This window comes from Megalopta genalis, chromosome 4, assembly GCF_051020955.1.
Source record: "Megalopta genalis isolate 19385.01 chromosome 4, iyMegGena1_principal, whole genome shotgun sequence".
Lineage (NCBI taxonomy): Eukaryota > Metazoa > Arthropoda > Insecta > Hymenoptera > Halictidae > Megalopta > Megalopta genalis.
Genome location: NC_135016.1, coordinates 15,681,161 through 15,702,841, shown reverse-complemented (window position 1 = coordinate 15,702,841; position 21,681 = coordinate 15,681,161). Strand labels below are relative to the sequence as shown.

General features: G+C 31.7%; 1 protein-coding gene and 3 long non-coding RNA genes across 4 annotated transcripts in view; 1 reads left to right on the top strand and 3 right to left on the bottom strand.

Moving 5' to 3' along the window:
* The window catches only part of LOC143259277 (potassium voltage-gated channel protein Shaw-like), a 421,748-nt gene that overhangs the window by 365,928 nt on the left and 34,139 nt on the right, over positions 1-21,681 (bottom strand). The window lies entirely within an intron of this gene.
* On the top strand, positions 13,105-13,369 carry LOC117220179 (uncharacterized). Its single transcript, XR_004490212.2, has 2 exons — positions 13,105-13,252; positions 13,321-13,369. It is a non-coding gene; the product is annotated as an uncharacterized LOC117220179 (long non-coding RNA).
* LOC117220115 (uncharacterized) lies at positions 15,214-18,404 on the bottom strand. The gene is made up of 3 exons (XR_004490187.2): positions 18,249-18,404; positions 15,437-15,508; positions 15,214-15,350 (listed from the first exon to the last, which is right to left on the bottom strand). It is a non-coding gene; the product is annotated as an uncharacterized LOC117220115 (long non-coding RNA).
* On the bottom strand, positions 20,673-21,284 carry LOC143259357 (uncharacterized). Its single transcript, XR_013033161.1, has 3 exons — positions 21,134-21,284; positions 20,978-21,049; positions 20,673-20,891 (listed from the first exon to the last, which is right to left on the bottom strand). It is a non-coding gene; the product is annotated as an uncharacterized LOC143259357 (long non-coding RNA).

Here is a 21,681-nt window from a genome sequence, read left to right as displayed (position 1 = left end):
TCTGATGTCGTCTATTTTTTACCAGCTACCAGCAGCGTGTAAATTGCCGAAAAAATTGTTATGCGAACATCCGGTAGTAGCTAAGATTTGCGGGGTAAGGTCGCATTTGATTATGTCTACTTATTGCACTTTTTTAGCATCTTCGTTATAAGCGTAATGATAAAAACTCTATACATTTGTTTGTTTAGAAAAAGTGTTAATCGGCACTTTTAACGGGAACATAAATATGGAATGGGCACCGGTTCCAGATGTCAATACAATAATCGAAAAAAATGTTTTGGATATTAAATGAATTAAAGTAGTGTTCCTGTATATCAAATACACATTTTATGTGGACAATAATCAGATTATTCTACGAGGTTATTATTCTTCACCACATCGCACACGAAAACCGCATACTGTTAAGTAGTTATCTTGTAAAGTTCGAATTGCCTTTGGAAATCAACTGATAATCTATACGTGAAATATTCTGCACGAAATTTTCCATATAAAAGGTGTATGTGTAATACATACTCACCATATAAGGAGTATACAGTTCCTCTTTCTGTTCGTTTCCGTGATTCTCTTGTTAAGGCTTTTCGTGACACTGGTAGTCAAAGTAAGTTAATGTGCTCTGTATATTACACTGTGTCCCGCTAACGTGAAAACATAGAGGTACAAACATACACTTGTTGCTGGAATTATGTTGATAGTATTTCAAATGGAATAATATTTTTAAAGTAAGTTGAGAGAGAGAGAGAGAGAGAGAGAAATGACATGAATTTTTTTTAAAACGTTACTCCGGTTAGTTTTCTACGAGTAAACGACATTTTTTTAGATTGCAATTGATTGGAATGATAATATAATGCTAAGAAATAATGTTTTTTTTAAACTTTTCTATCCGAACCTATAAAGAGAATTTAAAAATTGAGTTTTGATGGTCACGGTAACCCGTTCCCATGATGAAAATTGAATCAAAATCAGTTAATGCAGAATGAAGCTAGAGATATAAAAAGATTTTAAAATCTTCAGATTCCTGACAGTTATTGGCTGAAAGTGTAAAAAAATCAGGGAAAAAACTGTGAATCTCGTGATCTCTAATTATTTAGAGCTTCTATTATATTTCTATGTATTATAGACTCGTATAAGAAATTTTAAAAACGAGAGTTTTTTAATTTATTTATTATCCCGACCAATTGCAATCAAAAGAAATTTTTTTATTCTTTATTTTTTTTGTTTAGTTTTTCTTCAGTAAAGTAGTCGGGCTAACAACTCACAAAAATGCAAGTCATTTGGACAAATTTCAATTTGTTTACTAATTAGATTATTTGATTTATTTATTAATGGAACGGTCAAAATACACTATACGTTACAGAATATAATATATGCAGTGATTTAATTGGAAAATACATAGTGTAAACTGCGTCGGAAGATTTGAGAGCCGCAGACAAAATTTATGTTGTTGCTATAGGAATTTACACATCAATTAATTCTGCTAAAATAATCGTTGTGATCATAAAGAATACGTTGGGGCTCCTACCTTGGGAGAAGTCGATGTCGAAGAAACCAATAAGAAGTTATAAAGCTCAGTTCATATAGAATCTTCGGGATGGTTAATTAGTTTGTTTATAATTTTATAGGCAAAAATTAGACTTATGAGACTTCTTTTTTTATGATTGAATGCAATCAAATCAATATCAACAATATTTCTTCACGTGGAAGGAAAATTATATTGGAAGGAAAAGAAGCTACATGAGTTTAATTTTTGTAGGATGTTAAAAGGACTAGAACAAGAACGTGTAAAAAAATCTTCTGGAAAAATCTCAACTGTTTCGAATAAAAAACCTTACACAAACCTTATAGAAACCTTATATCTGATCCAATAATGAGAATTTAAGCACCGCGATTTATAACTTTCAGAGGTATAAATGACAATAAACAAACAAAAAAACGTCGCTCGCTGATAAGCCGAATTACTAATTGCAATCAAATGCATTATGTTACAAAAGTTCAATCCAGTATTATCATATCCGCAATACATCTCCATCTACAATTATAATTATAAATACCGAGTAATTTTTTCTTTTGAACATTCATATCGATTCTAGAAATAGGATTTAACTTATTATTATGTGATTATAATATATATTATACATTAATGTGATTTTAAGTTTCAATACGTATATTTCTCAAAAATGATATTTACAAATTGCCATCGCGCTGGCGAGAGGTCAGCAGTAACGACGGAAATTATATTCCACAAAAAATATTATTAAATGTCTGAAGAATTTATTATTTCCTTTCACTTGTCTAACATAAATTAACATAACTCTAAAATATCCGAACAATAAATTTGCCAGTAAACAATACACGTGTTGGTAAATAAAAAGGCTCATTGTTTCTCGTTATGTGATTTACGCCACTATGATACTAACCCATTCATACACTTGCTATGAATAACAAAGAAATGGAGAAGTCCACTTTCAGTGCTTTCTTATAAATGTTTTGTAGAATGCAGAATAAATTTTGATGAATTTAATTGTTTCAATATGACGACAACGAAGCATTACGTGCTATTCTGAAGTTTGCGGCGTAAACGTTGTAAATATTAATCTGGAACAAAAAATAATTTCCCTTTCCATCTATGTTAAGGGATTTAGAATTACGACTGTTTAAATGATCCTAGCTGATCTTGTTGCGTGAAAACACGATCCGTTCACGTTACATTTATGTAGCAGTCTGAACGTGCTACGCGATAGCTGCTTGGCAATATGTAAAACATTATAAGGTAAGTGTATCACTTACCATACTCCTCCCTGATTACTGTGTCCTCACAATAATTTTATTTATATTTAAAAACATTATTCAATTAAAAATGTTGAATTTTACAAATAAAATTTCATCTATATTTTTCATAAGCGAATCAAAATCTTTTGGTTTCTAAAGACCTTGGAAATACAAAATCTAAAGTTTTAGAATCCTGAAAACGCTTAAGAAACGCGTAACAAATAAAAATGAAAAAAAGATAAAATGAAGCTTCGCGAACAAGAAAGATAGCTATTATATTCATAAAACTCCACCAAATTACAAGGACCACAATAATATAATCGGCTACTTGGATATAGTTTTTCATTTAAGCTAATTTATTAACTGAAACAGATTTATGTCTTGTTTGTATTACGGTGCAATGTAACTATATTAAGATTTTATAGTTATTTCGATGCATGCCTTGATTACTAAATTCTGTCAAGGAAAGTGCAATCCGTGCCTTTATTTACGAATTATTAACGGCAAACACAGATCAATGAGAGGAGAGCTCGTCTGCTGCAAAGCGACCATGCCAACGATCGGTCGGAGCACATTTCGATTTCGAACGAAACTCACTGGCTTGGCCGCCATACGTCAGCCGATATCGATTCTCAATGGTCAGTGTGTTTGAATAATAACTTGTAAACAAAGCTGTGGATTACATTTTCGCTGAGGTAAATATTAATTCAAATGATCTTATAGACCCCCCCCCCATTTCCCGAAAATAACATAATTTTGGTATTCTCTTAGAATGGAGTCGAATTCTGTATGACAGATAAATAATAAAAAATATGGTTTTGGATTCTAAATAATTAAATAATTGATGAGGTATTAATTGCTGCGAAAAATAATATATACAGTGTATATTCCGAATACTGCACTTTGAATCGTTGCTGTATGTCAAATGCACATTTTCTTTGAATAATTTGTCACGTCCTACAGGAAAAATGCACACAGTTGAAGATTTATTCCGTACATTTGGAACTGCATTTTCAAATATTTTCATAATCTATATTTGGTACGTTCTGCACGGAGTTATCCATGTAAAAGGAGTAACTGACTGCGACAGTCATTGGCTACTGAAAAGTTTAAGATAATTGAACCTACAACCATGAAACAAAGATTACAGTTCCTTTTTCTTTTCGTCTCCATGATTTTGTCGCCGGGAATTTTTATGACACCAGCAGTAGGAGTAAGTTAATTTGTATTTTATATTATCGTACTTGGTACGTTCCGAAGAAAATATTATATTATTGTATATATTATTGTATTGTATTTATATTACTGTATTGTATATATTATTGTATATATTATTGTATATTGTATATTATTGTCAATCGCTTTTGGATTTATTTTTGACCTATTATCGAAATTGTTCTTTGAAACCAAACAGCTTATCTATTACCGAGTATTGTAATTAAAGAAGAGGAGAAATGCATTCGGGGAGTAAGAAAGAAGAGGTTGTATTGGATGGCAAAGGTGCTACATGAGTCTAATTTTTGGAGGATGTTAAAAGAACTAGATTACTAGTGAACGTGTAAAAGAATTTTCGGAAAAATTTCAACTGCTTTGAATAAAAAAACAAAATAATAGTGTAGCAGTTTTAACGCCTTCGCGACAAGTGCAATACGTAAAACATTATACTTTTCATAAAAACATATCTTCCGTTTTTGACTTGAAATAATTCGCGTGTCGTCTACCTCTCTTAGGAGCCACAAGTGTGTGATTTCATACCAAGAAAACTTTTTTGCGGATACGATACACTACGTGAAATATGCAAGGCATGGTAACGTCTGATTACTCCTAGTTATTACTCACTTTTAACATTTTCATTAAAATAGTAATAATAAAAATATTGTGTATTCGTTTGTTTCGATGAAGTATTAATTGTCAACGATTCTTTGAAATGGAGCATCGATATGGAATGAACGCCACTTCCAGATGACACACCAATAATAGGAAATCATGTACTGGAATATGATATAATTAAATAGTGTTCCCGTATATCTCGAACACGCAATTTTTTGGACAATATACAGATAAACGGAATCACCCTTCGAGTTTACTACTCTTTGTCACGTTCTACACGAAAACCGCACATAGTTAAACATTTATCGCGAAGAGGTGGATTTGCATTTTCAAATATTCTAATCATCTACATTAGAAATGTTCTGCATGAACTTGTCCATGTAAGAAGATGAAACCAATGTGACAATCATTGGTAGTACAGTAGTACAGTAGAATCAGCAATCATGAACTACAAACTACGGCTCCACTTTCTGTTCGTTTCCATAATATTGTTGCCAGAAATTTCTGCGACAGGAGCATTTGGAGTAAGTTAAACTGCATTTAAACTGCGTTCCTAACAAAATTGATTTTATTTCATATTATGTTCGTTCAGGAGTATTGCGTCTCGTTAATGTGTAAGCACTGAGTATAATAACTAAGTCGGACGCTCTCATGACTGATCCGACATAACACATAGTTCTTAGGGTCTTATAATTAGGGCCTTATAATTAGTCTACGGACGTTTATGCACTTACCATATGTAGTGAATATGCAGACTATGTATATGCAAGAATGTGCAAACTGTGTGCAAGATATATACAAACTATATACATCACATAGATTCGATAAATATGCATTTGCATAGATACTAAAAAATTCGTAAAATCATGTTTAATCAACGTATCTAATTTTGCATAGAATGTGACGTACTTAAAAATGAATTCAACGTTACACAAATTCAAGTATTAACGTTTTTACATTAAAATCAAAATATAATATTATTCATGTTATACAAATAAAATATTTCTACACCTTTTCAACTATATTAATTGTATTAACTTTTTATTTTATGAACTCTATACATGTTTAAAGTATTAAATCTCCAAAGTAACTGCTTATTAATTTAATAAAATACATAATATTTTTATATATTAGAATGCATGCAGAATTTTTGGTGAGAATAATTCGCAGTGCTGTAAAAATTTTTGAATTTCTGGATATTCCGAAATATGTAACAGGAAAATATATATTTTTATATCTTTTAATGATGAAATATACTTCAGTTGCTTCATTTGTTAAGTTTATTTTACTGGATTATTCATTTGCATAAACTCTCGCAGTCTAGCTATAACTCTAGAACAATCATTTTTAACTCTTTGCGTTGGAAACTTGTTCGTAGTGCCAAGCAAATTTTCTTTAAAAACCTAGATTATGTATCAAAGACTTGTATTATGATAAATGTGAACAATACATCTCGATCTTTTGTCATCTACGTATTGATCATGTGTGGATCACATCCCATGCGGATCTTTGCCTAATTTTGTCTAAAATATCTGTAGAAAAAAATCAAATAGTAAAGATTCTTCGAAAGCAGATACTTATCGATAGACGAGTATAGTAATAATAAGAGTAGAGAATAGCATTCGGAGAATCAAGGAGAATCATCATTGTAAGGAAAAGAAGCAACATGAGTTTAAGTTTCCTAGGATTTTGGAAGGACTAGCTTACTAGATAATATGTAAAAGAACTTGAGGAAAAATTTCGATTAGTTTCAATATTAAAAAGAAAAAAGAAAATTACGTCTTTTAAACCTTGTATTTGAATCATTAACGAACATTTTAGTTATCCGTTTTACAAATTTCATTAGGGCAGAATCGACACTCAGTGAGTAGTAGAATTAGTACTATTAGTTGCTTACAAATCCATTATCTTAAAAAGAAAGTTCAACGTAGTATTAGCATATAAACAATATATTTTTATTTGCAGCCACAAGTATAGGTATACAAAAATTTCTTCCTTTACCCAATAAGTATTGGACTGTCTTAAAGACGTGATGGGAGAATCCAACAGTTAAATCGGGACCTGGTATCGAACCTATGATCTTTGGCATATGCCGGGCAACTATTTTAATCGATCAAGGTACTCTGGCCACCCGAAAACACATTCTCTCATAGTGTGTTTTACCGATGTGGGTGAGAAGCCCACACCATAGCCACTCAAAGGGCCTGGGCACATGATCATACCGTAAATATATGACTCCTTACACAGTAACGATCTCAATGATCGGCACTTTAGTGACACTTTTCTCAACGGCCACTATCATAACGTGTGAATTTCTAGAAAAACTATTTTTATAAAAAATAAATTGTTGATTGATGTGTGTTCTTGACGACCCCCAATTTGTATAAGAAGGAACAAAATTCATATCGTAATTTTTTTTTTTTATCTTCTGCTCCATCGTCCATATTAATGTTGTATCTAAGAGCGCTTGACTGATTTATTTGAAAAATCCATGAAAATATAAAAAACGTCTTGAAGACATACTTCAAGTGCCTGTAAGACGTTTAGAAACAGACGTATTAACCCTTAGCACTCCGAACCATTCTGGACATTGGCTACCAGCAACTCAGCGCCACTTTTCGGCAGAAACGGGCATTTATAGACCCTCGTATTATTTACTATGGTTTTGGAACTAACTAACATATTATAATGATATTGGACTTATATGAATTGGCTGAAATAGAGAAATTTGCAAACAAATCAATATTTTATTTTTTATAATTTTGTTATTGTTTGTTTTATAATTTTGTTTTGTTGTTGTAATCGCTATCTATGCGAACTCTTTCACTCGTCGCCTTGTTGTTTGGACGATATCACTATCACTGCTATCAAAATGATAGACTAACTGTAGAAGAAAACCTTCTACAGTTAGAGAGAGAGAGTCTTCCTAACATATCTGTATAAACGTCTATCTGGAGCTCATCTTCACTACAACTTGTGTCATGAGACTAATTCGTGTTTGAACGTTTTGCCATTGTTCTAATAAAAAATATGAGTAAATACATAGATTGAAAATTTCTAATTGTTATTACTAACTCACAAGGTAATATTTACCAAAAAAACTTTTACCAAACAATTTATTTACCAAGAGAAGAATCACTTTTCCGATTTTCTCACTCGTTAGATCTATCTATACCGCTCGACGCTTTAAACCAGACCGAGTTCAGCTTTGAAAATCTTTTCCTCCAGATTTTATGATTATAAATCTCAGTATACAGTGCGTGCTATGTTCGCATACCGACCTTTCTTCTACAAACTTGCCTTATCGCTCTTTTCAAATGGCGCCTTTGAAGTGCTCGGACCGTCGTGAGCACGCCTCTCACGTTCTCGTCAAAACCCGCTGAAATTTCTTGTATATATCTTAGAAATTTTACTATATTTTGATTTGATTTCTTGTGCCATTTCAAGAGAAAACTTCAGGGAAACATGCAGGTCTCAAAAAGTTGCGCTGAAATAACTCAATTCCCCGTAATCACTAATAAACTTTAATGTCCCATGAGAGTGATATGCTAGAATTACGATGTCCCACGAGAGGGGACAGCGGACTGCAAAGGGTTATAGACGGTTCGAAGCAGACGTCTTAAAAACGGCCAGAAACAGACGTAGTTAAGACGTTGATTTTAGGGCGATTGACGTTCAAATCTAAAATGGACGTAAAATAGACGTCTTTGAAAGGTCCAGTGCTTATTGGGTCCAAACGTTTTTAAGAAGTCTTAAAGACGTTTTCGTGCTATTTGGCTGAGCATTCATGTTGATTTTTGAAATTGAATTCATTTACGATAAACTGAAAATTGGATTGTTCATTCTTCAGGAGGATTTTTAAATTGGTAGTATGACATTCCTCTATGGTATTAGCCAATTATTATTATAATGATTAGGTTCGTATGTAATTAAAAAAATCCTGACAGATTCTGTTCCGTGTATGTTAGATTCGTGTAGCAGTCCGAACGGGCTACGCGATAAGTGCAGTACGTAAACCATTTTTATAGTTGCTGATTGTCAACAACGATAAAAACAAGGCGCAAGGCTTGACTAATCGAACCCCCTCTTCTAAAATTATTCGTTTTTGTATAAACAGTGAAGGACAATTGGGGAGAATTTACTGTATTTCTAATACAACCGCAACTTCTGTTTTGGGGGGGGGGCATGAAATAATTCTTGGTGTTATCTATTTTTTTAATGGCCATCATCGTGCAAATTGTACTCGTTTACACGTGCTGTCTGCCGAGTATGAGCCCATTTGGATACTACTACTTATTACACTCTTTTAGCACTTTCATTATATTAATAATAAAAATTCTATACATTTGTTTGATTAGGTAAAGTGTTATTTGGCAACGATTTTTTTAATGATAATGTCACTATAATAATTGAAAGAAATGTTCCGAATACTAAATGAACTAGGTAATGTTCCAGTATATCGAACGCGCATTATCTTTGGACAATGATGAGATAAATACAACCATTTTACTAAATTATTACCCCTCGTCACGTCCTACACGAAAACCGCACACGTTTAAACATTTATCTCGTAAACTTGGAATTACATTTTCAACTGAACTCATAATCTACATGTGGAATATTCTGCACGAAGTGTTCCATATAAAAGCTTAGGGCAATAGAACTTGCAATCTTCAACTCTTTATGTTCGCTTCCATGATTTCGTTGTGACGAATATTCGTAACACCAGCAGTTGGAGTAAGTTAGCATTTTAATTTTTATTATTGCTATCAGCTGTATTGTACCCCGTAAACCTATGAACATTGAGCTACATATACTCGTCGCGGGAAGAATGTTGACAGTTTTTCAAACGGAATAGCATTTTTAAAATTGATTCAAACGACATGAATCTTTTTGAGACGTTAGTCCGGCTTGTTTTCTATGAGTAAGCAATATAAGTTTAGATTGCAATTGGTCGGAATGATACAAATATTAAGAAATAGTGTTTTCTCAATTTTCTCTTATCTGAGCTTAGAAGAAAAATTTAAAAAAGTGCGTATTTTTGATCTCGGTAACTCATATTTGTATCGAAATCAATTGAAGCAATGTGAAGCTGGAGGCATTAAAAGATTTACAAAAATTGCAAAATTACAATAAGGACAAGACTGTGATTCTCGTGATCTTTAATTATTTACTTCTTACATCAAAGTCGACCGAGAGATTACGATAGAATATTCAGCAAGCATATAAGTTACAAGGATATACAAAACGCATTTTTTAAATTTTCGTTATATGCTGAGATAAAACAGTTGAGAAAAGTGAGTTGTTTGAATTTGTTTATCATTCCGACCAGTTGCAACTTAAAGAAAATTTCTTATTACTTGTTCTCCAACAAACTGGTCGAACTAACTATTCCGTTTGAAATTTTATGTTACAAGAATGTTTAATAAAGTGAAAGATTTGTTTAGTTATTAGATTATTTACTTGATTTGTTGATGAAAATCATCAATCAATGTGACTATTAACACAACGTAGTAATACCGCACTTAAAAATTGAAGGCAATCTTTGCATCTCGATAATAAAATAAAATCATGTAAAATTGATTAGAATACTATATGCCCCCCTGCAAACAATGCAACTTCTATCTGAAACATTTTTTCGTACAACGTATTTTATGAGCTATCACATATCGTCATATTACGAGACTCATCTTGTATAGTGAGCATTGAAATTATTACTTGTTTTAAATATTTCCTGTACGCTAAATGTACATTTTCTTTGGTCAAGGAACAGATAAACGCAATCTTTCTACCAGCTTATTAACTTTCGTCGCGTTCTTTGCGAAAACCGCGCACAGTTAAATATTTATTGTGTGAAGTTGGGGAATAGTGTTTTAAAATATTTTCATAATCTCTTTATTTGGAACGTTCTGCAAGATGTTAGCCATATAAAAGATTTGTTTACTTATTAGATTATTTACTTTATTTATTAATGAAACTGTAAAAAGTGTTTTTATATATTCAGTGATTTAATTCGAAATTACATAGTGTAAATTGCGTCGTAAAATTTGAGGGTCACAAAAAAAATTTATGTTGTTGCATGTCTAATAATTCTGTGAAGATACTTGGGTGATGACGATGTCTAAGGGACGGACATTCTATATATATATAGAGAGAGAGAGAGAGAGAGAGAGGGAGAGAGAGAGAATCTCGGGAACGGTTATCAGTCCGTTCATAACTTTATTGGCAAAAAGTAAGATTGATGAGACTTTATCTTTTTTATGACTGAATGCAATTAAATCAATATCAATTGAACTTTTTCACGTAGCTTCTTCACTGCAGGAGCTGAAGAATTAATTATTTTTTCATTCGAAGTTCCCTTTTGGAGAAAAATGTTGTATTAGTGTTGTTAATTGTAAAAATAATACTGTTGAATAAGAATCAAGTGACGCGTCCGTTCATTACATACCAATTCTACTTCAATTGGTCACCTTCAATTTTTTAAATGGAGATAAAGATAAAGCATTGAATTCCATATAAAATAGTATTACACCAAATGTGATCTAAAATACATAGTAATATCACATACAAATATATATATATATATATATATATATATATATATATATATATATATATATATATATTTGTATGTGATATTACTATGTATTTTATATATATATATATATATATATATATATATATATATATATATACATATAATCTATTATAGATACCTATAAAAATGTACCATAATTTACATATTATTAAAAATCGATTATAATGGAAATTTATAATAAAAATGTATTATAATAAAAATTTTGTATTAAAAATTTATTGTAGTGAATTTACCCCTGTTTCGAATTGGCCACAAATTAAATTTCTATTAAAAATCTATTACAATTCAAATTTCTAATAAAAATCTACTACAATTTGACTTTATAATAATAATCCACTACAATTAAAATTTCTATTCAAACCCCTATAAAAATCTGCTGTAGAGGACAGTAGATTTTACGATTTTATAGAAACAGGTGCAACATTTTCAACTTAGTGAATTGATTCAGAAACAAAATACCTATATGTAACTCCCTTACCTTCAATTAGTGTAGAAATTATTTATATTGCATAAAAATCCGCAGTAATTCTTATATAGCATGTCGCATAGGTTACTGTTGAATTAACCTTGAGTTCTTGCCATTTTTTTAACTCAGTATATATATAAGAAGTATATATCAGAAGTATCTTAAAAACTATGTTTTGAAAAATTCATGAATGAAGCTGGGAATCGTCGTAAACATCGTCAATTCAGTATTAAATATTAAATCAAACAGTTAATTATGAATGTAATACAAGAAAAAAATATAATATATAACGGTTCAAGTAAAAAAAGTACTTTCAATATTAGTTTGTTTTCTTTGTCTTTCTAACATAAACGAAAATACAATTTGTAGTGAAATAAAGGCTTTAACCGAATTCAGCAAAATATTGTTTGCTTCAATCATACAGCGATAACGATATTAATATGTAAAAACAAGTCTCCGCTTAAAATTTCATGCGTGAATAACGTATTTCGCAAAAATCAATCAATGTATGTATACAATACAAGTTTATTGCAGATGCTCAATCCACATGGCGACCCATTTCAATCGATCCAGTCAAATATCTTCGAAACTGTCGATGATATTAAAAAATATCTCGAATGAAATTTGAATGGTCACTAAAAGATACAAAAATTCAAGTATCTTCTAAACAAATGATTTTTCGCAATAAATGCTTTAGTATTTTTATGAAGAGAATAACGACCCGAATCAAGTAGTATAATGGAAAATATATGATTCCACTAAAAAAATTAAGTTGAGCTTCATTTATCCTCGACGCATACACCCAGAAAAATCTTATTAGTATCAGATTACGTGCTCCTTAAAACCTTTTAAATTCCCTTTGAAACATTTTCTAGTATCATCAATGATTTCAAAGATATTTGACTGGATCGATTTAAATAGGTCACACTGAACGTATCAAATTCAGCAGATAAAAAGAATTATCAAAATTGTCAAGATTGTGTGGAAAAATAATATTGTACAATGATCCATTTTTCTTAAAATAATGGTGATGGTGAATTGAAAAGAATATTCCCACGATACAACACATTCAATCTGTTTTCTTTGGAAAACTTAATTGTCAGTCGAAGTGGAAGAAGGATAGTTGCTTTACGATATAAAGTTTTTGTAACCTACTCCGTAAAAAGTTCCCTTACATTTTCCGCGCTTTGAGACGCAGCGGAAGAAATGGAAGAATTTACCGGACTTTAAAGAGGTTAGAGAGCTTTTTACTTCTCTTATTAAATAGAATTTTTTTCAGGAAGACCGTTCCTGTTATTAACGTCTCGTTTTCATGGGAACCAATGTTACTTCGTCAGATACTTTGAGATGTTTCACGAGTTTTAAGGTAGGCTAAAAATAAATGAAAATAAACTGTTCGAATAAAGCTTGGAAAACACGTCGCAATAAAAATGTATCAAAAGTTGTCTTTTCGGTAGGAAAAATCGTACATCGAGCGTTTTACATATCTATGTATGTAGGTGTACTGAAATAATCCACTGCACTGATACTTTATGTATCAACATTTTCCTGTTACGCCTGAATAAATACTCCGAAAGGAGCGATTGGAAAACGTACGTACGAGATTAAATTGATTTTCGCCAAGTGCAATATGTATTGTCTAAAATTGCTGATTTTACAGAAAATTTATTGTGGTTGATGCAACCATCATTAAAATTGTTGAATCGAAATGACTACACTAATTCAAGCCCTTTTGATAATGGATACAAATGTGAATTTAGGATTTGAAGTTTTTAATAGTAGTTCATATAAAATGCATAATATAGATAAATAGGTTTAATTAGCATAAATAGGTTTATAATAATAGATTTTCCGTTGCATACATTTTTTTATATTTAAGAAAAAAATTCAACCCATAGAGGGTTAAATTAGTTAGAAACACCGATATATGGAACAGTAGTATAAAACAATAATAATAAAGACTTGCAATTGTAATAAAATTGATGATAATGTTGTACATCCTGAAAATTGTTTCATATATTAGGTACAGTGGCTACTGTACCTATGGGACATATATGTGGCCACCTTTTAAAACATAGTATACATTTTTTTAAATTGAACTAAATTGATTTGAATGTTTTTTTGATGTCAGAAGGACTAATGTACTGTACAATATATAACTTACCGTTTTTAAATTTTGTTATTATTCGGAATGAGAACAAAAAATAAAAGCTCTAGTTTTTAAAATTTTTCCAAGCTTCTAACGAAAATTTGGAAGGTGCGTTTTATAGATTTCAGTCACTTATATGCATGCTGAAAATTTCGTCAATATCGATCAACGCAAGGTCAAGCTACAAGTGTTGAAAGATTTCAAAAACTCACTTTGTTTTTAAGTCGATATATTTAAGGGTTTGCGTTTTAACACGTTTAAAAATATGGATGCTAACTTTCGAGAAGATTTACTTGTATTTGTTATCTCAGGATACTGATATTTTTCTCAGTATAAATCATTTCGTATAAACATTAAAAAATCACCACTTTTCATTACGGTAAAGTGACTTATGCCACTTTCAAAATAAACGGCTCAATTATTGATCAGAAGTGTCAAACATCGGGACAAAATTACGTTTGTCGCGATCATGAATTGCTTGTAACTCATAACAACGTCAACCGATATCGATGAAATTTTCCGCTCGTATTCAAGTTACCGAAATCTAGAAAACGCATTTCTTAAATTTTTTGTTATAGGCTCAGATAAGTAATGTTTTAAAACCTGCGTTTCATATTTTTTTGTTTTCTTTCAAGTAAACTAGTCCTTGTATCTTCTAAAACAAATTCGATATACAGGATGTCCCGAAAGCCACTCGTAATCGGGAAATAAGGGTTTCTCATGGTCATTTGAAGTTACTTTTTACTTAGCGCAAGCGCAATCCGTGGCTTTGTTTACGAGTTATTAATAGAAAACACTGACCAATGAGGGGGACAGCTCAATGACTCATCGGCTTCGCGCCAACCGAGCTCGCCTTTCATTGGTCACGGTTTTTCGTTAATAACACGTAAACAAAGCTGCAGATTGCATTTGAACTAAGGAAAAAGTTACTTCCAATGACGCCAGGAACACCTCATTTCCCGATTGCAAGTGACTTTTGGAACACTCTGTATACCAATATTAATCATCTATATTATGAATAATACTTATATATTTGTTCCTCACTGTACTTTTATCTTACACAATAAAAGAATACATATTTGATCATTCTATCAGTCCTGCCCGATTCACCTAATCACGTGTTCTATCCATAGCCTAACTTAGCCAATAATGACCCAGGATCTGAAAAGTGGAAGAGATCAGGTGGAGCGACCGGCTAATTCACCTTGCGTCGTTTAGCTTTTGGGTAGAGTGCCTTCTTTTAGTTTTCCAATAGTACTGATCCGATAAAATGACCGTTTTTCATTTTTATGGTTCAAAACAAACGAATGTGCTGAAAACTGAATGGACAATATTTATTTTCATAACATCGATGAAAATGTGTGTTCGAGGTGCAGGACCGAATGGAAGAGAAGGCGATGGTCGTAAACAGTATTTCTTTATTTATTTATTTAAGCTGCTGTATCTGCATCATTTATACAACGTATTAATCATCGTTAAAACAACGTTTCGTAATGTTATAGCATCCGTTACAATCCTCGTTCCTCTCTAGTACACGTGAGCTAAAAAAAAAACAAAAATATAATCAATATAATAGCTCTATCGAATGGATGAGTATGTAGTAATTAATAATTAGGCATCATCGTACTTTGCACATTATTCTATACTTGTCGCTGCGACAAAGAGTCCTTCGTGACAAAGTACCGCATGCTCCTTCCACCTTTGAGGTAAATATACGTTTATTAAGACTAAGAAAAGAGGAATGTAGGAGAGATATGTACTATGAAAGGGACATTTTAAATATCCTAACTATGGGAGGACTTCTCAGGCCGGTTGATTTTTGTTTAATAGCAATATTTTGGTGTATTCGTTAGCATTGATACACGATTGAATTTTTTCGACTGTGAAAGTAAAAACGTTTCTGAAATTAATGTTACCGTAACTCATCTTTTCTTGGCTGATTTTCGCTTTGTTCGCTATTTTTGCTTTAATATTAATCTAATTATTGGTTACGTTCTCAATTTACTTGGTAACAATCTGAACGAGACACAACAAATGGTTATGTATGAGATATCTCTTTCATAACTGCCCTTTGAAAATTTCACTATTTTTGAATACACAAAAGAATACACATACAAGTTACAAATTTCGAATTTCGAATTTCTTTCTAATCATTGTTTTTCCAGTTTAAAAATGCAATGCAAACACGAGATGGTGTTAATAGAAATGAAATGTAAGATATGGTAAATGAAGTACATAATACAGAAAGAAAGTTCAGTAAGATCAACTGCGAAATCTTCTAATACATTTTGACTATTTAGTTACATAATAATTAAAGAAATAATGCTATCCGCAATATTATTCTCTTTCATAGCATGTCACATGATCTCATTTTCGAGATATTGTTACTTAAAGTTCTGATCACTAATTCATCGTATTAGTTGTGTTTCAAGTCCCATTATTATTTTTCAGTATATCGAATTTGCTTTTATGATCTGTCTTTTGATAAATAGGTAAATCATACATTTCGCAACTCAATTAATATATTAATATATTAATATTGCATAAACTAAAATATTTTAATTTGCGACATGCGACGTTTTTTCTTACAGCCACAAGAATATCTCTTCCTCGATTACCTTCTGCTCTTGATACTATAAAGTTCTGCGAGAAACAAAATACATCTTTTAACCCTTTCGATCCTAAGCGGGACACACGTTTCTCAGCGATCTTTTTTTATTGTTAGAAGAACAATACGTATCTCACATATATGATAAACGTATGGATAATCAATTACTATGCCCATTAAAGTGACATCCGACATTTTTTACGAATTAAACGGGCTTTTTTTACTTATATCGCACTTCTTAAAGCATTTCAATTACATGTCGCGCGCGATGTGTGTGTCTTTTATATAACTATGAATTTCTTCATATTTGAGATATATAAACAACACAAATTTCTGAGCGAGTTACTGTACCTTTTTAAGAAGATGCAAAGTTAATTTCTGTGTGTTAGTTATTGCGCCTTTTCTAGTTACTATGTATCAATATCTATACATCATAAAATTACTATGTGTCAATTTCTGTATACTGATTTAGTTACTGTGTTTCAATTTCTCTACACCGATATAATTACTGTGTGTCGATTTCTGTGTCCTGATCTAATTACTGTGTGCCAATTTCTGTACAAAAATCCTAATTACTATGCTTTACTTCCTCTAATCAGTTCTAAGGAAATAATCCCAAACAAAAATGTAAAAACATGAAATATTCGGTATTAAATTATTTAGCCTAAATTATTGTATATGCTTCAGTACTTACGATATTATTCAGAAAATGACAGAAAATCACGCGTAGATACTTATAGTCCTCACACGACAAAAAGGCACTATTGTGTTTACATTCTCCCTCTTAGTAGCTGCCCCATTGTCGCAGCTGCCGGTTGCTATTGGCCGACGGCAATCTTCGTCATCGTTTTCGACATTGGGGCAGTTAAAAAGTGGGGGAATGTAAACATAAAGGTGTTTCCTTGTTGCGTGAGGACTATACACATATTCAACTGATCGGGAAAGTAAGGTTAGATGTAACACGTGGATTGCAATGAAAGAGCTCAGTAACCAATGCACGCATAAAAAAACACATGAAAACTTAATTCAGTTAAAGTGCACAGTAAAATAGACGCTCTGTTCAGTTATTAAATTAGTTTAGGTAAAAAGATGTATGTACAAAGTCGTGTATATTATTTTTTTTCTGTAATTTAGACGAGAGTTTTTTTAACACAGTAATTTATTCCTTTTGTTTTGGAAAGCATTGTTTTTGTATTTCTTAAGTTTTTGAAGAAGATCAAGGGAGAAACCGCTATCAGAAATTTAAAAAATTGGTTTCCCCGCATTTTATAGGCCTTATGAAATTAAAGTTTTGATTCGGTTATATGAAAATTACAGGTAAAATTTTATTGAAAAAATTTAATATTCGTAATTTAATCATATTTATTTTAAATATAGGTAAAATAATGTGAGGACACAGTAACCAAGGGATAGCATAGTAATAGGCATCCTGTACTTGACAGACTTACCTTACTATTATTTTTGATCGGTAATAATGACAATTAGTAGTATAGAGACATGCTGGATAGCATTTATTTAGAAGTACAGACGTTACAGACAATTAACTTAAATATCAATAGGAAAAGCTCGGGTAGAATGAGTTGAAAAATCGAATATAAATGACATGTAAATATGGAAGCAAGTTAATGATGCCACGTACACTTATAGTCAAATGATTGACCTTTCCAAGGGTGACAAGAGAAAATAGAACGGTCTTTCAGTTTTTTTTTTACATTTTTCGGTTTTTTGTATGTTCGAAACGAAAGTGTTCCCATTCATGCTACTCTTTCACTACCCTTATTTAACAATGTGTCGAAATACAGCACAGAAAACTAGACAAACATCTACTTACCCCAACTATTGGTGTCATGGGTGATCCAAACAGCAAGATAAGTGAAACGAATAGGAAAAGTAAGCCCAACTTTTGGTTCATGATTGCGTATTCTATACTTCAAAGGTTTTCGCTAGTCAGTGACTGTTACTGTTCCGGTTTCTTTTTATATAGAGCACACACGTATATGAGAAATATAAATTTTACGAACACGATAAACTGCAATTTCGCGCGATAAATGGTTAAGAATATGCACTTTTCGTGTAGAACGTGACCGAGCGTAATAATCGGAGGCAATGACTACGTTTATTATTTTTTTTTTTAGTGTAACGGAAACAAACATTTCAACGAGAAGGTCGGGAATAAATAATTTGCTCAGTATGATGTACAGAAACATAGTATTTATTATTAGTGAACTGTGGAAATTATGTCAATAAAATATATCAAAACATGTAAGTGACATATATCAACTATGTATTAATAATATGTCAATACATACGAGAATATGCAAAATATACTCGAAATATGTAGATATAATTTTATTACTTAAACATAATAATAATCAATTATTATTTAAATTACAATGTGTTACGAGTATTTTTTCAATACTATTAAGCGTTAGTTCATGATGTTTATTTAAAAAATAAATTTATAGACTGAGAAGGAACGCTCAAGTAGCATGCTTTAATTCTTTTAAGTTCTTTAACAATCTGTTTTCGCAAAGCTTCACTAATCTTGAATATTGTTTCGAAATCGGGACCTCTTGTTGAAACTGCATTCCAATTTGTTATAATTTTTTCTCTGTAAATTTCAGGAGTGCTACTAAAATTTCGATCTACATTTGTCACTAATTCCATTGATTCAGTTAAAAGCATACCAGTAGTTTGTAATTCTTTCATATGATCCGGGAAAGTTTGAAAGTGGATTTTGATAAATATGAAATTCTGAATAAACGATTCATTTCGAGGAAATGAATTTACAAGTGAAAAATATTAACGCACTCCTTTAAATGTTTTCTAGCATTTATCATATACGCAGCTGCATCTGTCATCAACAACTAGATCATGTTCGAAAGCCTGTAAGTATTATTTTTATTTATAGAAATAAAATAAACGTTTATGACATATTCAATATACAAAATATATAAAATAAAAAATATATTTGCAGAATCACCGGGTCATGACAAATTTCTGCCTAGGTTCCATTGGTCTGCATATTTTCTAAAAATATATTCATTTGCATATTCATCCGCAATCTAAGATATCTGCGTCTCAAAAATAAGTAATTTGAATCCCCACTTAAAATATTAAAACATGTGTGATGCGATTTTAAATCACGCGTCTATGAGATTTCTTACAGATTATCGTAAAAATGACTGTATTATCGTAAATACAGTCTATCTATCGTGTGCATTGACGAATTCGTTATACGTCCACTGTACCCTGCTTTTCTAATTATTGTACATTGCGTACTGTTTCTGGTCAGTCGATCATTAGAATCTGTTTCTAACACCGATGACAATTTTGCAGTATTTGTTCTTTGGCGGTTCGTGGTAAATGAGAACGTGCGATCTTTATTCTGCTTTTAGTATTACTAGAATGAAAACTAAAATGAGTTAAACAACGTTCTAAAACAAGAAATATAAACAGGCAACTTTATTCAATTGTTACAACGGCCGTGGATAGTACTTTTGGCGGTTGTGACGCCATGTTTTGGAAAACAGGGAAGAGAGGGGGAAACGTTTCGTCCGGGACCCGCTAGAGGACTAGGAAGGCAGATGTTTTTTACTTTGCTAGCCGCCGCGCTCAGGTAGCGGATGAGCAGTGGCGAGCGATGCGACGCCACAGTTCCCCGGATCAAATGTAATTGTTCTTAGAATAGCACACTTATGATGGCGCATTCTAACTTTTGTGGTCTCCCCATACGCTATCCATTCTCGTTTGATCAGTTTCATCATATCTTTGACAAATATATTTTAAAAAATGTGTTTTCTTGATGATTTCAAACATTTTCCTTAATGAGTTCCCTTCTATTCTTGTTTAATAGTTAACTCAACGAATTGGAATAGGAATATTCATTTCGAATGAAACATACACGATACGATATTTTCTATTTATTAGCAAGCAAGAAACTAAAATAGAAGTACCTATTATGGAACGCTTTTCAGGGGGCATAATCTATTGCTCGATAGATTGATATTTCTGGACAATCTAGTGAACTTTGGAATATTTATTTGTAATATAAATAAAACATAGTACGACAAAAATAATAAAGTACGAGCATGTACTTTGCTACTACGCTTCCATGCTACTTCGGAACACCGTTTACATGCCATGTCCCGGCTTTCCATTTTCAACAAACAACACATTCATACATATTCTCAATTGCAAGCATCGACTTGAACCGTCTATTGAGTGTAAGATAATTGAATTGACGCAGAATGGGTTTCAATGAATAATTAATTTTCCCTTTAATTCTTTTATATTGGTTCATAAGATACACATATATAATAATTCAAAGTATGTAACATTAACATTATAAATTTAACCTAAACTGTGAAACTACATTTTCTCTGAAAATTATTTTATTGAAGTATCAATATTACATTATTAATGACAGTTGGCACGTCTGGAACTGGAATCAATCTTTTTTCGGACAGTTAGCCTAAAGAAAGAAATGTACAGAAATTTTATTATAATGAAAGTGACAAAAACAAGATAATTATTAAGAGTAATCAATTGTGATCATACCGGACATCTCGCACGGAGTGACGGATTGTTGCAGATTACATGTAATGGAATATTATAGCACGGCGCTGACAGCTAAACAAAAGTCGATACAATGTATCATTATATCAAAACTGATGCATATCTGATGCAATAATATCAAACATATTTGTAACTTACGACTGGTATTACAAAATATCCAGATAAAAGTGTAAGGCAAACAAATAGAAGAAAGAAGTGATGGTTTCGCTCCATGGCTGCAAGTTCTATTGTCTTAAGCTAGTCAGTAGGCAACGAACGTCACAGCTGTTTCCTCCTTTTATATGGAAAACTTCGTGCAGAATATTCCAGTTATAGATTATGCGAACATTAAACAATGTAATTTCAACTTTACGCGATAAATATTTAACTGTGTGCGGTTTCCGTGTAGGATGTGACGAAGAGTAATAATGTAGTAAACGACTGGATTTATCTATTTACTGTTCAAAGTAAACGTGTGTTTAATATACTGGAACACTAATTGTTTAATATCCAATACATTTTGTCCGATTGTTGGTATTCCATCTGACCACACTGGTGTTCGCACTCAAAGAATCGTTGTACTAACAAATGTATAGAGTTTTCTACTATTGTTATTATTGTTGTTATTATTATGAAAATGCTAATAGAGAGTAATAAGTAAAAATAATCAAACTTGACCTTACCTTGCATTTCTTGCGAAGTAATGA